At 39.6% G+C, this 17,232-nt stretch overlaps 1 pseudogene; it reads right to left on the reverse strand.

Annotated features, from left to right (window-relative positions):
- LOC149318912 (heparan-alpha-glucosaminide N-acetyltransferase-like) overlaps positions 1-17,232 on the reverse strand; it is a 175,307-nt pseudogene that overhangs the window by 53,401 nt on the left and 104,674 nt on the right.

Raw genomic sequence — 17,232 nt, forward strand, 5'->3', positions numbered from 1 at the left:
CTCCAAGGAAGGAGACTCCACTACACTCCGAGGGAGTGTGTTCCACTGTCGAACAGCCCTTACTGTCAGGAAGTTCCTCCTAATGTTGAGGTGGAATCTCTTTTCCTGGAGCTTGCATCCATTGTTCTGGGTCCTGTTCTCTGGAGCAGCAGAAAACAAGCTTGCTCCCTCCTCAATATGTCATCCCTTCAAGTATTTAAACAGGGCTATCATATCACCTCTTAATCTTCTTTTCTCCAGGCTAAACATCCCCAGCTCAAAGGGCATGGTTTCCAGACCTTTCACCATTTTAGTCGCCCTCCTTTGGACATGCTCCAGTTTCTCAATGTCCTTTTTGAATTGTGGTGTCCAGAACTGGACACAATATTCCAGGTGGGGCCTGACCAAAGCAGAATACAGTGGCACTATTACTTCTCTTGATCTAGACACTATACTTTTATTGATGCAGTCTAAAATTGCATTGGCCTTTTTAGCTGCCACATCGCACTGTTCACTCATGTTCAACTTGTGGTGTACTTGGACTCCAAGATCCCTTTCACATGTAGTCTCATTCAGCCAGGTGTCCCCCATCTTATATCTGTGCATTTTATTTTTCTGCTCTAAGTGGGAAACCTTGTCAAAGGCTTTACTGAAATCAAGATATACTATATCCACAGCATTCCCTTCATCTACCAAGCTAGTAATTAGTAATAAAAATTTTTGACTTCATTTAAAGATTTTTAATGCCTCATGATAACATATGTAATACTGTGCTTGTGCACCAGCTGCAAAATCTTTATTGCTAGATATTGCCCATTTAAGGATAGAGCCCAAAAAGTTGTATACATAGTGAATTAGTTCATTCCATAAAATATACTTTCAGACACTGACCACTTTCTGCAAAATTAAAGCACAACTTCTAGAATAGAGATTAAGATATCCAATAACTTTAAAAAGTCCATCTAAAAGGAAATCAGTTTCCTGAGAACTAAAATTGCTTTGGAACTTAAACCTCACAATCCTAGTTTTTAAGGCTTACAGTGACTTCAGTACCAGATTTTTCCATCCAACAGCAGTGGAAAGCAGGATGAATAAGTTGATCCTACCACAATAAATATTTCTTTTGTCTGGCTATATGTGGCCAATGTCTGAAGAGTACAGGGAATGACTGGGCTATTAGTGAGTGATGTTCTTGTATAAAAGCCAGAGGCAAAATCAACCAACCACTTATTAAGATTTCAACCAAGGCAGCTGCTGAGATAATTGATTACCTTACATGTAGGATAGTGGTACATGTGTTCTTCTCCAAGCAACAACTTATCAATGTACCCTGCTGCACCGCCAGTACAATTGGGGTATTTTCCATCATCTCCTATTCCCCCAGGGCCCAGGTAACCTCTGCAGAGAGAATACACAATATTAATTGCATCTGTCAGTTTTCCAAGCATTGCAACCAGTTTTCTTTTTGTCACAAGAGCAGAGTGAAATGAAATGAATTTGAAAATGAATTAGTCATTTATTTTCAATCCCAAAATAGCATTGGCTACATATGCACTATTAAATGTAATGATCTTTTTGATCTATGAAGGCCTCAAAAGTTCTAATTCTGGCAACCACTGGGTTGTATTTGTTTTGTGTAGTTTCTCTGATCTTCCCTTGGAATGGAATATAATTTTTAAAATGCATTAGAATAAGGCAATCTGAAAACAGGCTTCTCTAATTGAGGCAAACCATCTGGTGCAAAATATCTACAAAATGCATCCCAGCTAATTCAAATGTTTGATGTTACTTTGCTTTCACCATCTTTGTTGAACAATGGAAGAAGATATCATGATCAGAATATAAAATTAGTTCTATTGTGTCAGTATTTACTGCTCAGATTTAGGCCCATCAAAGCTGTGTTTTCCATGTTCTAGTCTTTTAGCCTTTTCTCACTGAACGTATGTACATAAAATGTAAGACTGAAACTTCAAATACCCCCTATCAAGTAGATAGTCATTATTTGCCCGTTGGCAGGGTTACAACTGCTCCCCTGGTTAGCTTCCCATGGTCAAAATTGCCAGTGCATGAAAAAAATGTTGGCGTAGATAGGCCTTTGGTCTAACCAACAGGGCTCTTCTGAAAATCTTACACAGTGGAGAGTGTCATCATATGTATAACACTATCAAGTGCATTGCAGTGTTCCAAGAGTGAGATTTTGGGGATTTCCAGTGATTATTAAAGTTGTTTCTATCAAATGAGGTTACTGCTGGAACCTTACTATCATTGTGGTAATATTTGCATTTATCTAGAAGTACCTTGAGAATATGGTGGTGGTTTAAAGCATCCAACTGATGTCCCAAAAATCACTGCTCACTCATCAGATTTCTAGGAGGACACAGTCAGATCCCTAGATGCTGTCACAGACCTCAAACTCGTCTCATTGATTCTGCCTGTGTTTTTAACTCCAAACTGCTTGCTTCTTCACAGACACATATCATGCTGACCTCATCTCCCGAGAGGAGGGAGACGACAGAGGACGAAAGATATGTCTCTTTCCAGGAGTCACCCTGGTTTTGTTAAAAGTAATTTCCTTACTAAAAGTGTATGGCCACTGCATTACTTAATACAACTGTAACTGTTTGGCAGGAGGTTTGACTGTTTAATCCACCCTTTTGTTGTGCAGACCTCAACTTTACAATCATAGAATAATAAAGATTAAAGGTACCATGAAAGATCATTCAGACTGATCCTCAGTCTTTTAACTTATCGGCACTGTGTCCTCCTAGAAATCTGGCAAGTGAGTAGTGAACATTTGGAACATCAAATGGAGTTTAATGCTTTCAACTTCTGCCTTCCAGTTTATCAATATTCAAAGAGATAGTCTGTTAGTCTGTTTTAACATAAAAAGACATAAAGCAGTGGTCCCCAGGTGTTTTTAGGATACTGCCCCCTTTTCTTTTGAATGACAACCCTAGTGCCTCCCTATGCATATTTCTTGATATTAAATCTATTGGTTTATGGAACATTCAAAACAACCAATCTTGGTTGCTGCTCCCTTTGTCACCCAGTCATCCTTGGAGCAGCAACTAAATGGCTGGCTAGGCAGTGACTGAAAAGCCTCTTACCTGTGCTGGCCTAGTGACAGAGGCATCACTAGGAGGCATGGGGGGGGGGGGTAGGCTGCACTGGGTCACACCATATGGGGGTTGAAACCATGACCACCATCCCAGCAATGCCACTGTTGCTCCCTAAATGTCTGCTTTTGGAAGAAACAGGGTGTATCATTAATGTACCTTGTAAAACATGAGGAGCTCAGTGGAAGAGAAGATGTGGCCAGAAGGTGGGGCAAATGAGACCTTTCCTTTCTCTTACCACTGAGCTTCAAACACTCTCTGGGAGAAGAGGAAAAGACAGGGCAGGACTTTCTGGGTTTTTCCATCCTCCTAGTATGTCCTGGCCCCATCCATGAGAGGGAGTGCATGTGAGGAAGGCTGCTGTCTGCCCCTGACACAAGAGGGCAATAATTAAAAAAAAAAAAAAGCAGATTTTGGAACCATGACTGAAGAAAGTCAAGTAAGAGAGTTCAAAGTCAGTTTTACAGCTGAACAATAAGAAAAAAAAGAATTATGATCACAGATGATTTATATAATTTTAAAGTAGACAATAAAGACACTGAAATACTTCAAGATTTTCCATACTTTGTGATTAATCAGAATTGAGACTGCAGTCAGGAAATTAGAAGACTAAGGGGCAGAACAGACGGCCCAGAAAAGCCAGCTTCCAGGTGTCTTGGGAGTGTGGCATTTTGATGCCCCATGCCCCTCAAGATGCCCAGAAGACACCCAGTCAATCAGACTGGGGTGGCTTCAAGCCGCTCCAGGGGTGTGGTGTTTTGACCATACCCCCCACCCTGAGTACACGGAAGCTGCCTGGGGATTGCACCATGGCCACCTATGGTGGTGCTTTACTGGCCCAAATAGGAGCAGATCTTTTCCACTCCTATTTGGGCCAATGGTGGGGTGGATTGGGCCCATGGCATGTGATTGCTGAAGCACCAGGGCAAGCAGTTCTGTGGCTGCCCCAGTCTTCCATTTTGGGGCAGTCTGTTTGGCTCTTGAGACTTGGAAAGGTAGCTTTTAGGGCTGTTTTGGACCTAAAAACTGTTGTACTTTGGCCATATACTGAAAATATCTGACTCATTAGAAAAGGCAATAATGGCTGGTTGGATAGAAAGGGTTGGAAAGGGGGAAGACACCATTCCAGATGGATAGACTCATTCTAGGAAGATGTGGCCTTGAATCTGCAAAACCTGAGCAGGGTGATAGATGATAGGGGGACTTGGAGGTCCCTCATTCATGGGTCACCATTACTTGAAGTCAATTTGATGGCAGTTAACAACAAACACAACATGACATATTGTGAAAACAAGTGATGAAGGTACAGGTGAACATATAGACTGAATAACAGATGGGAGCTGGGGAAGCAGTGGCCCTTAAAATGTTGGCTTGACAGCAGTTAGCAACAACAACTTCAACAAGGTATATTTTTTTGGCTGTCTGTTTTAACTGATGTAAGACAGCTTGAATCCCAAACCAAGAAAAAGGCACAATATAAATAAATATAATAGTAGTAGTGGTGGTATGCAAGGAGCTTAAAATGGGATGCCAGGGAAAAGGGAAAATGTTATATTGACTTAGCAAAACTAGACCCTGCCTTGTGCAAAAGCATACAGGGTTGCCCCAGGTTATGATAGAACAGAGAGGCAATGGCAACTTTTTCTTCATAAACCATAAACTAGCCATTATTCAAATCATTCTCTAGCATTAAGTGTAATGCTTGGACACAATATGAGGCACAGAGTAAAACTAACAAAAAACACATTACTCTATGTTTGCGAAATGGGCATATTTTGATTACTGTTGTAGGTAGATTTCACAAGGTACAGAATGTGCCATCAGTGAGAGAAGGGACTATGGCTCAAGCCTCCCCTCAGTAATCCACTAATGTGACTCTCCAGTATTTGGAGAATGAAGACCCTCTCTATAAACAGACCAAACTCCAACAACATGTAGAAATCCATTTAATTCAGTTTGGGTATAAGTGGTGCTACAGTGGTGGTAGAAGGCACAGGAGTATAACTACAGCAAGGAGCAAAATCTGGTCATTTCCCCCTAAATAAAGAATCCCCTCCAATGGAATTTTCCTTCAGTCCCCATATTTTTAGCATTGCAGTAACTTCAGTTGAGAATCTGGAAATACAGCTGAGGTATCTGAAGAAACAGGGCAGACAAAGTTACCAAGGGAATGTGAACTCAGCAAATATAAGAGTTCTAGATTATAATGATTTTCAGTTTCTCACTCTCTGCAGTGCCTGAAATTTAGAGGATGAAGGAAAGTTCATGGGAGGCAAAATTCTTCTTGACAACTAATAACCTCATTTCTCCTTTTCTCACCCACTCCTTGCTTTGTACCTATAACCCCAAGAAGACTTCTTTTTTTAATCCTCATCACCAACTGAAATGAACCCCATCTACACATAACTGCACCTGCATACTTTATCCACTGCATTTTTGGCACTCTCTCATCTTTGTTGACCACCCACTGTCGGAATTTGGAGCATATGTTCCTTGGTGAGCAGTAACCTGTTTTGTTTTGTTTTTCTTATGGAATTCTGCCAGGTGTGCTGATGGAACTATATACATTTAATATCATGTTTATATAAAGGATATCGTGTTTATAAAACAAATTTCACCATTTCATACATAAGAAAAATTCAGTTACAGCATGTTATCTACTACCAGAATATGAGTAATGGCCACCAGCTTCAACATTTTTTTAAAAGGATTAAACAAATTTAAAACTATCAGGGGCTATTTGTCATGACAGATATATGTTCCCTCTAGTCTGAGGTACTGTGCATCTGTATATGAGTTGTTGGGGAACATAGGCATTATTGTGCTGTTCCATAGGCAGCTAGTTGGCTACTATATTAAGAGAATGTTGGAGTACATAAATCTTTGGTCTGATCCAACTTGGCTGATGATAATCTATTAAAATATCGCTTGGAAGATCCACTAAACATCACAAAGTAGCAGAGAAGCCTTCTAGTTTATCAGTTGTAGAGAGATCGCCTACTTCCATACTGTCCATCTCACACTCTAAGGTCCTCGGGGAAGAATCTACTTCAGCCAATAAAATCTAGGCTAACTTCAGTCACCCAGAGGGCTTTTTCGATTGCAGCTCCGAAGCTATGGAAAGACCTGCCGAAGGAGATCCGTGACATTTCTACTCTTACAGCCTTTAAGAAGGCTCTTAAGACGGATCTCTTCCAGCAGGCCTTCCCTACCTAGTTCTACTCCCCATTTACTGTGACTTATGTCACTCTGTCCACCAATTCTTCTCTTAAATTTAATGAGAAGAATTACATTAAAATTAATTAAAATAAAATCCTTGCCTCAAGAAGAAGAGCCCTCCCTCCATGACATCACCATCAGACCTGGGAGGAAATTAAAAAGAGAGGCCCAACTTCCATCAGGCCTAACTGTGAATGTACTCGCTTCACTCTCTTTAATTTTATTGTATTTTATTTATTTATTGTATTTTATTTTATTATCTTTATTTTTACTGTTGTAACCCGCCTGGATTCCTTGTGATTGGGCGGGCTATAAATAAATCATTATTATTAATATTATTATTATAGATTTTATCTTATGAATAATGCAGATATTCTATACAGTTTATAGATATTGTTTTACACTGTATGTTTAGGATTGCTGTAGATGAACCTTTGGTCAGATCCATCATAGTTCTTATGTTCTTACCTTGAGATCCCAGCAATATAATAGTGTATGGGTGAATGATTTTTCTACCAGATTTGCAATGTTAAGAGAGGAAAGCAAAGACTTCTGGGATTTAAAATGTATTCAGGTAGGCTTTAACTAAGCTAAGACATAAAAAGATGGCAGAAATGCTGTCTCAGCAAACACTCAAAACAAAATATGGACCTATGTGGGATAATGCGAAAGACAAGGTGGTCTAACTGCCCCCAACTTCAGTCTCTATGTGTGAAACTACACATCTTTTTCTTGATAGTTTAGGATTCTAGCTCAATATTTATTGAAGAAGAGAGGATTTTATTCCTTGAAAAACTTATATGTGTGATTTATGATTTCACATTAGCTTCTATATAGAGAGATATTAAACACTCATGCTTGTCTTGTGCAATCTAATTCAGAGGAACAAGGTGCATCCAATTTTTTTACACTATTGAGAACACTTCCCCCATCTATTGCATTTTTCTGGCATATCATTTCCTCCTAATAACTGAAATCAACGGTTGTAATGACTTAGCCTAGCTGTTACAAGTCTTTTTTATGCTCTTTGGATACATCAGAAGGATTTGAACATTAACTTCCTGTTCCAAGCAATTTTGCAAAAACTCTCTCTATCAATAATAGACAACGACTCACCACAGACTTTAAATGATGCAGAAAATGGGAGTATAGTTCTTTCACTATACTGAAAATTAACAGTAACTACCTATTGGCCATCACTGCATATCTTATTAAAAACATTCTTCTCACATGGGAGAAACAGCACACCAAAGTGAAAGTTTGTAAAAGAACAGTGCTGCATTTCATAGTATTATTGTTGTTGCTGCTGCTGTTGTTGTTGCAGGAAAGAAATGTTCTTAGTCTCATCTGCCTCAGCTATGCCTACTCACAGTTTCTCGTGGGCTGTTCATCAGAGGATGGAAATGTAAAATGAAAAGTGAGGTAGGAGTAGGTAGGACTTTGTATAACATGCAGGCAGTGCATTACTGATCACAGTTCTAGTAATGCTGACTCTGCTGTCTCTGACCCTGCCACCATACAGTATGCAGCCATTTCAGCCCATAGGTCTGCCAGGAAACCTGGAACACAGAAACAGCTCTTTGTGATGTCATAGGGGGCAGACCCTGATAATGACATTACACATGATGCTGTAAGAATCAATGACAATTGCTCAGAGCAAGTCAACCCAAGAAAAAAACACCAAGCCTAACAAACGTGGAACTATTTCTCTGTTTAGAAATGATCTTTTGCAAACTCTGCACTGAATTGAAGAAATCTTCAGTTTTTCCTAGCTTTGTTTTTAACCCCTTTGCAAACAAAGCTTTTAACAACTTTTGAGTCAACAGATAGAAAAAGATCAATATACATCCCAATTCACAAAAAAGGAGACACAAAAGACTGCAGCAACTATAGGATCACAGCATTAATTTCCTAAGCAAGAAAAATCATGCTCAAAATTCTGCAACACAGACAACACTCATATATGGAGAGAGAAATCTCATAGTTGCAAGTGGGGCTCATGAAAGGAAGAGGCACTAGTGACCATATAACAAACATATGATGGCTAATGGAGTGCACCAAGGAATTCCAAAAGTAAAACAGCATGTGTTTTATAGACTATAGCAAAGCCTTTGACTGCATAGATCACAAAAAACTATGGAACATTTGTAAAGTCATGGGAGTGCCACTACATTTGATAGTCCTCATGAGAAATCTGTATCTATGACAAGAGGCTAGTGTTAGGACACAATATGGAGAAACAGAATTGTTCCCAATTGGCAAAGGAGTCAGGCAAGGATGCAGTCTATCACCCTACTTGTTCAACTTGTATACAGAAAATATCATACAAAGAGCAAGGTTAGACTCAGAAGAAGCAAGGAAGATAGGAGGAAGGAACATCAACCATCTAGGATATGTAGATGACACCACACTGCTAGCGGAAAACATCACAGACTTGGAAGAATTACTAAGGAAGATAAAAGAAAAAGTGCAAAGAAAAGCTTACTGCTAAACATAAAGAAATAATAATAATTACAGAGGATCTATATAAATTCGATCTAGATAATGAGGAAATTGAAACAGTTAAACAGCTCCTGTACCTTGGATCAAAAATTAATAAGAATGGTGACTGCAGTCAATTGATCAGAAAAAGAATAGGAATGGAAAAGGCAGCCACAAAAGAACTGGACAAGATGCTAAAGTTTAAAGATATACAACTGAACACTAAAGTTAAGAATAGTCAAGTCCATTCTATTCTCCACCACCAAGTATGGATGTGAGAGCTGGATAGCAAAGAAAGCAAACAGGAAGAAAACCAACTCATTTGAAATGTGCCAAGTATACCATGAATGGCTAAAAAGACAAACAAATGGGTGCTAGAGCAGATCAAGCCCACACTCTCCTTGGAAGTCAAGATGATTAAGTTGAGGCTGTCATACTCTGACCACATCATGAGAAGGAATGGCTCACTAGAAAAGACAATAATGCTGGGAAACATGGAAGGCAGCAGAAAGAGAGGAATACCACACACCAGATGGATGTACTCAATCAAGGATATCACAGGCCTGAATTTACAGGACCTGGGCAGAGCAGTTGAGGACAGGTGGTCTTGGAGGTGTCTCATCTGCAGGTTCCCCATGAGTTGGGGCCAACTTGAGGGAAGTTAACAACAACAACAAGCTAAAATAAATAAAGTTTCACAAGCTGTGTTTTGGACAGAAAAATAAATGAAAGTTTCCCCAAAACTGTTTCAGCATTGCTATAATCACTGCTTTTAACACAGAGAAATTGTAGTTTCTGTTTTTTTCCAAGCAAAAATAAAGTTTTCCAGTTGTCCTCCATGTCTTACTCTTTAATGTTCTTTACTTCCTAAAACCCTTTTCTTCACTACTCTGCCTCTTTGTTCATTCCTTTTAATGGCCTTAGCTTGCCTACTGTCTGTTCTGAGTGTAGGTTACCATTAGAAGGCCCAGCAATGTCCCAATGCATTACTGGGGTGTGACAAGTTAATCATTTGTTGGTGGCAGCAAGTTGTTTTTGAGATATAGGTGGTCTCAAGGGGTCCCATTCAGCTCAGCAGAGTGGAGCAGGACCATAGAGAACCTTCCCATGTTGGCATTGGGTTCCTTTGTTTCCATCTTACTCCCTGGAAGGAAATTTAAGACATGGTAGGAAGTACAGAAAACCACAACTTCTTTCGCTCAGGAAGGGCCTGAACAGACAGGCCAAAATAAAGCTGCTTCGGGTCACTTTGGAGGTATGCTGTTTAAATGGCACACACATCTTAAGAGGCCAGAAGCTGCGCCAAAGCTACGCTCCAATTCTTAGGACTGGAGTGTGGCTTTGGCATGGCTTTCGGCCTCTTAGGATGCATGCATCATTTAAACAGCATACCTTCAAAGTGACCCGAAGCAGCTTTATTTTGGCATGTCTGTTTGGGCCCTAAGTCTGAGTGAATTCACACAGCTTTTGTATACTGATATTCCAGACTAAGGCGGGTAGGTCTTTGAATTCTACAGTCTAGTTAAATTCACCAACTCACTGGCTCATATGTAGAAAACAAACCCAACAGACTTTTCTCCATTCAGCAATCTTTGAGGCTTTTTATAATTAAGCTACTAATGCCAGAATGGGCTGAGTGTCATAAGACAAAGGAGAGGTTGTAAATTGAAAGAACCAATTATTCTCTTTGCTTTACAGAAATAAATCTACCTACATAGTGAACATTACACGGAAAAAAGAATTAGTTTCTGTTTCACTTGTACTTTTTTTAAAAAAAAACCCTACAACGTTTATTTGTGCGGGGCAAAAACTATATTGCTTTCTTTTTTGGTCAAAACATGTGGAATGGCGGGGGGAATTCTTACTTGTCTGAAGAAGCAATATCATTTTGCCTTATTCACAAAGATGTGCAAATGCTCACATATTAAAATGAAGACAGATAACAGTGAATTCACACAGCTCTTCCTCAATCCCTTGTACGCACCTCAAGCTGTGCCTGCTGATGGCAAGATCATTATTTTAAATGATAAAACAGCAGGACATGTAATATATGACAGCATTGCCTTGCAAGTGCTTTTTTGAAAGATGCATGTCCTGGGGTATATGAAACAGCTTGAGAAACATTGCCAAAAACATCCAGCAGGTTATATTACTACTTATGTGCCTGCCACAGTCAGTTAACATCCTACCTCTTCTTTTCTACCACTGAAAGGTCGGTGTTTTAAAAGGCATATGTCCATTTCTTTAACTGGGGCTTATATTTAACATCACCATCACCACCCTTCCGTTCTGTAGCTAAAGAAAATGTAATCAAAACTCATAAAGAAAGATATCACAATTGGTGGAAGAGCTGCTTGCTCTGAAGTGGAAAGAAAATATGCTCTCAGGTTTAGTTTTTACTGAAAAATATTTTCTGGCAGGTCTTGCTTGGGCTGGGATAATAATAATAATAATAATAATAATAATAATAATAATAATGATTTATTTCTGTATCGCTATTCCAGCGATCACAGGATGGGTGGAAGTCCTCCTCCAGCTAGAGCCAGTGCTCTAGCATAGCTTAGAAAGGGATGTTTCTTGACCTAGCTAATCTAATAAACATGAATGTTTCTATTAGGCACTTGGAACTCAAGCTGATATTGACCAAACAATTGAGCTAGGAAGCAGGTGCACAAACCATCAAGAACATCCATGCTGAGAGCTGCTTGCTCTGAAATGGAGAAGCCATTTCTGTCAATTGTGAACAGTGTATTGATGGTTAATGTATAACACTTAATGTATCATGCTTTCTCACATTTTCACCCAGAAATCTCAGGGCCTGTGACAGTCTTGACCTCGCAACCCTAATTCCTGTAGAAGCCAAATTTTTATATAATTAAATATTCTTATTACCAAAAAGAAAAAAAGGAAAGGAAAATCCCACAAAAAGCAGTAGGAAGCTGTGCATACGTCTTTAGCCACACACATTCTTTTTTATCTACATTCCCTTCCACTTACCTGGGACATCCAGGCACAGGAAACAGGAATGTTAGGCACAGCCACAGAAGTTCCAGGATTGCCATAATGATCCACTCAGGCCAGTAGAGAACAATATCTCTGACTGAAGCCCACCAGGTATCAAACTGCAAAGAGAAGGACATTAATAGAAGTCAGGAAATACAGGCAGGTTACACACCGCCATTAAAGCTTCCGCACCTCCTTAACCCTAATACGCGCTCTGCGCGTAAAAAATGATGGTGGCCATTCCAGATGGCCGCCGCCATGAGGATGTCACGGCCGCGCCGCCTCTATATGGGGCGGCGTGGACGTGACGTCCACGCTCCACACCAGGGCGCCTAGCGCGCCCTTAGCGCGGACCAGGAACGAGCTCCATTTCGGAGCTCCTTCCTGGTTTGCAGTGCCACTTTGCATCGCTGGGCGCAGCCTTCAGATGGTTGCACCCAGTGAAGCGAGGGAGAAAGGGGCCAAGCGGCCCCTTTCTCCTTCTCCCCGCCGCCGCGGGGTGTCCTTGGGGCTTGAAGCCCCAAGGACACCCCTTTTCAGGCTGCGGGGAAGCGGCGTTTTGCCGCTTCCCCGCAGCCTGAAAAGCGGCGGATCGGGGCCTCAGCGGCTGCCGTTCTGGCAGCTGAGGCCCCGATACACCAAGGAAAGGGGCGAGTGCAGCCCGCCCCAAATGGGCGGTCTGTAACCCGCCCACAGTCAAGAAAATAAATCTGGAGTCCTTTTACACCATGCAATCATAGCACTAAGATTCCACTTCAACTGCCACAGCTCCATCCTATGGAATCCTGGGGTTTGTAGTTCGGTCAAAAGCCAAAAAAGAGAGCAAAGAAAGCAATTATTGTTCTTAGTTTCTTCATTTCTTTTGCCATCACACTTGGGGAAGAGTATAGGTGAGCATGTTTTCTGCTTGTAAAAAATTATAAGGGAAAATTCACCCAACAGTTTCTGGAGCAACTTGATCAGAGTTGTTACACGCACCCAGAATTGTGTGTAATTTTTCTCTAAACAAAAAAAAAAGCATTCTCAACTCCAATGTCCTAACCAAAGAAAAGTATGATACACAGACTGTTCAGTGTGCCCTGGTTTGAGGGTCTCATTTTAGCCTTGTAGTGAGGATGAGTGAAATGTCACTGTGTATTTGTTTTAAAAAAATCACTTTCCAAAAATTCTTGACCAGCCTGTCCTCCCCTTCCTGAGATTTAAATATAATAAGAAATCAATTATATAAGAAAGAGAAACTGTTTGATTTGACAAGCCAGTGATTGTTTCAAATGTTTAGCTCTTAAATATCTGGCTTTGAATTTCTGTATATGGATAGCAATTTTTTCTCCACAGGCTTGTCATCTTTAACAGTAGCATGGCAGCCAGGAGTAATGTAGTTCTCCCCATGATTGAATGATAATGGATGGAAGAAGTAATTTGCTCTCCACCTGATTCTCTACTTTGCAGGCTTTGGTAGATATAAATGTTTCTGCATTTTTGAAGGGAGAGATTATGGCTGTGAACCACCATACTTCTACATTTTTTGCTTTTAAAGTAGTAAAGTGGTAGGATGGTTGTGATAGGAGGCCTTATAAGACACTTTTGAATTCATCAAATAGGGTCTCATGTATTCATTTTTCTTTGCTTGATATTTCAATTCTGTTTTTTTCCTATTTACAGTTGGCCCTTCTTATACACAGATTTTTTATACACGGATTCAAGCATCCATGGTTTGAAAATGTTCAAAAAAAGTATAAATTTCAAATATCAAACCTTGATTTTCCATATTTTATAGGGGACACCATTTTGCTATGTCATTATATTTAATGGGACTTGAGCATCCACGGATTTTGTTATCCAGGGGGGATTTTGGAACCAAACCCCAGCATATAACAGGGTCCACTGTACTTAATTCTGTAACTGTCATTTATTATTTTGCCATTCTTTTAATGGTAGTCAGAGTATTTCTTTCTTCAGTTGGCTGTTGTTGCATTGTTATATTAATGTAATGGTTTCTGTGTTTTCACTGTTTTGTAAAAAAAAAAAAAAGTACCTGCAACTAGGCAAAATTACTTCCTGCAAATGTTGACCCCTACTTCTCCTTAAAAATAGTGCTTGGGTCCCTGGCTACACATATGTTTCTTCCAAGAAAACTGCAACTATAAGCAGACTAGTGTATGAACTAACATGAAAGTATCCTCTCAAACTTAAAACATAAGGAACATGTAGTAAGGAGGCATAAGCTCACTTAACTTGTCTTACTTATGTACACTGGTGGCATAATGGTTAAATGCTGGTACTACAGCCACAAGGTTGTGAGTTTGATCCTGCAGGACTCCAGGATCCACTCAGCCTCCCATCCTTTCATAGGTCAGTAAAAGGAATATCCAGCTTGTTGAGGGCAATTGGCTTACACCTTGTAAACTGCTTAGAAGGTGCTAGTTCACTGATAAGTGGCATAGAAATGTACGTGCTATTGCTATTGGTATTTCAGATGCCCTGCCCCTCCCCGTGTTTAAGGTAGTTGCCACTACACACACACACACACACACACACACACACACACACACACACTTTAAAAATATATTTATGTTTACATGCCTAAAAATTCAACCTGCACCTAATTGAAAAGAGTTGCTGAAACAGGTACAAAGTACTCTGAGGTTGACATATGTGTGTTCTTGATGGTAAAGTGTAGCTGATACACTCACCCAAAGCTAACTGTTTCCCAGTTCTATAAAGTGAACTGCATTGAAAATTGCAGAAATAGTTTTTCAGAGGTCTTCCTGGGAAAAGAAAAGGTACCTCAGAGACACTGAACATAATAAGGGTGTTTTAGATAGCTCTCACTACTCATAACATATTATTTCTGTTTTGTGCCTAGGAGATTCATTTCTTTGGGCTATTAACTACACATATTAAAACCTGGAGGGCTGCTTTCTGTTGAAAAAAACAGCTTTGGTAGGGGAACTAGTAAAAAAGAATTAGTAGATGTTTTTGTGCATGAATGTGTGCACATATAACCCTTTCACTCCCCATCGTGTCTCTGCTCCAAATCACATACACCCAGGTGCATTTCCCCTGTTACAAGAAAACATGTATCTGTGTCTATGCGCCATATTGCAGTAAAAACAAATACAGCAGGCAAATGGAGAGAAGCAAGTTTCTCTTTCTGTGTCCGCATGACATCAAAGCACTTTCATTCTCTTCAGTCCTAAGTGTCATAAAAGTGTCCCCTTTGCCAAGCTGGAAAAATCTGTTTAGCAAAAGGGACATTTTTACCACCCTCTCCCACACTTTTATGAATGGAAGAGAATGAAAGTGCTTCTACATAATTCAGAGACAGGAAGATAAACATACTTTCCTCCAGTTGCCTGTTGGGTTTGTTTCTAATGCAATAAGACTCTGTGTAAAACATGAAATCCCGTTGTTGTTTTGTAGGTGTTCCCTCACAACATTTCTCAAACCATCTTGAACCATACTACTCTTTACTAAGCAAAATTAGTTCATGGCACAATCATCTGGTCGTTATTTGTGCAATAATTGTAATTAGATCTTTGGTTCATTTATTTTGAACCAGTCATTAATGGCAACAGGATTGTGTGGTTACTGAGCCAAGCCATTCAACAGCCAAGAAATGATCCCTTAGCACTGGTCTTGCATAAGAGATGCTATGTAAAAGTGCTACCTAGACTGAAATAATGGTCAACTGGCCCTAGGTTAATTTCCTCCTGCTACTGCTACAGTTTATTTTCATATGATGACCCTAAGTTCCAGTAGTAAGGTGTTTGTATGTGGAAGGAGGGGTAATCTCCAGATTCCTATCATTATCATTATTATCTTCACTATTTTAATGGTGATTTCTTTGGGTATGTTTTTAGATGTGTAGTATTTACTTTAATTTGTAAATCATCATGAGTCTGAGTTTGTGGGGGGAGGGGAGGCAGGGTAAAGATAATACTGTAATAACAATAGCAACAACTATAAATAAATAAATAGTATTACAAGCATGTATTTGTACTTTAGTTATAAAAATAACTAATTATATGCAACTTGTGATTTATCACAAACTACTTCTAAGTTCTGAAGATACAGAATTTGGAACAAGATGGATGCCATATACATACCACCATATCAAATGATGGAAATTTATTGAGTACACAGGATTGGATCCATCATACATGTAGCAGAAGGAAGTAAAATCAGTTCCATAATAATAATAATAATAATAATAATAATAATAATAAATTTTAAAAGATCAGTTCCATTATTGCACCTTACCTGATAGCTGTCAAAATCCTTTATGCTAAAGCAGGTCTGCATCAAAGCCAAAACAAAGTAAGTAAAGCCAAGACGCTGAAGAACTCCTGGAATTCTTGCCCAGCTCCATGACACTGCAAGAACAAAGTTGAATGTCTGATACAAAGGCCTACAATCCCAAAACCCAGTTTTAATTTCAGTCTTCAATCCTCAAATGTATAAAGGACAATAGTACTTTATTGATGTTACATGCTATGGGAGAGCTACAAATGGGACAGCTTTCCTAAGACTTACTATTCCATGAGTATGATTTACTATAATGAAGGCTTGATTGAATCTGTGGTCTCAAAGGCTGAAACTGCACATGTCCAGTTAAGTTTGTCAATATTCAACAACCAATTATTTGTTAGAACCTATTTTGGGCCACAGTAGATAATGCATGAAATGTGTGATTTCAATTCATCCATCTGGCTGTTATTTTTGTTGTTGTTAAATAATAATTCTGCACAGAGGCCAGCAACATCTCATGAAAGGACATGGTTTACCCTTTCCTTGACACTGAGGTTGTGCACAAAGCCTTCCCCACAATTATATAGGAGCATCTCTCCTGCAACAAAAAGCATATTTCCTAGGCTACTGTCACTGTGACCGTAGCATGGGGTGAAAAGATCATTTCATCTTCCAGCATGTTATTGTGCCAGTCATGATCAGCCTTCCTGCAACTGCTATTCTACATCAACCTGCACACGCACACACATATACAAAATTGTCATTTGACATAATTTCTAAACTGGACCAAATTAACCAGTATTGAGCATTCTGGGACTGGAGCTCAGAAACATGTTTAGCTGATTTGCTTTTACTTTTGTGAGCTGTCTTAAATAAATAAATAAACTCCACTTTTTGGTAAACACTGTGAGCCTTATCTCATGACAAAAGAAAGTTGAGAGGCAGCGAAGAGATGCAGCTTTCTCTTTGCCTCTCCTTTCCACTCTGCATGCCGCCAAAGCACTTCTGTTCTCTTCTGAGAGGGCTGGTTGCAAAAGCATGTCTTTTTTTCACTGGAAAAATCTGTTTGACAAAAGGCACACTTTTACAACCATCTCCTTCTAGAATGAGAATGGAAGTGCTGCAACAACATGTGGAGAGGCAAGGTGACACCCACTTCTCTCTCGCTGTCTCTCGTCTTTAT

The sequence above is a fragment of the Sceloporus occidentalis genome, unplaced genomic scaffold, assembly GCF_023333645.1.
Source record: "Sceloporus occidentalis isolate IW3139 unplaced genomic scaffold, rSceOcc1.0.p SCAF_2, whole genome shotgun sequence".
Classification (NCBI taxonomy): domain Eukaryota; kingdom Metazoa; phylum Chordata; class Lepidosauria; order Squamata; family Phrynosomatidae; genus Sceloporus; species Sceloporus occidentalis.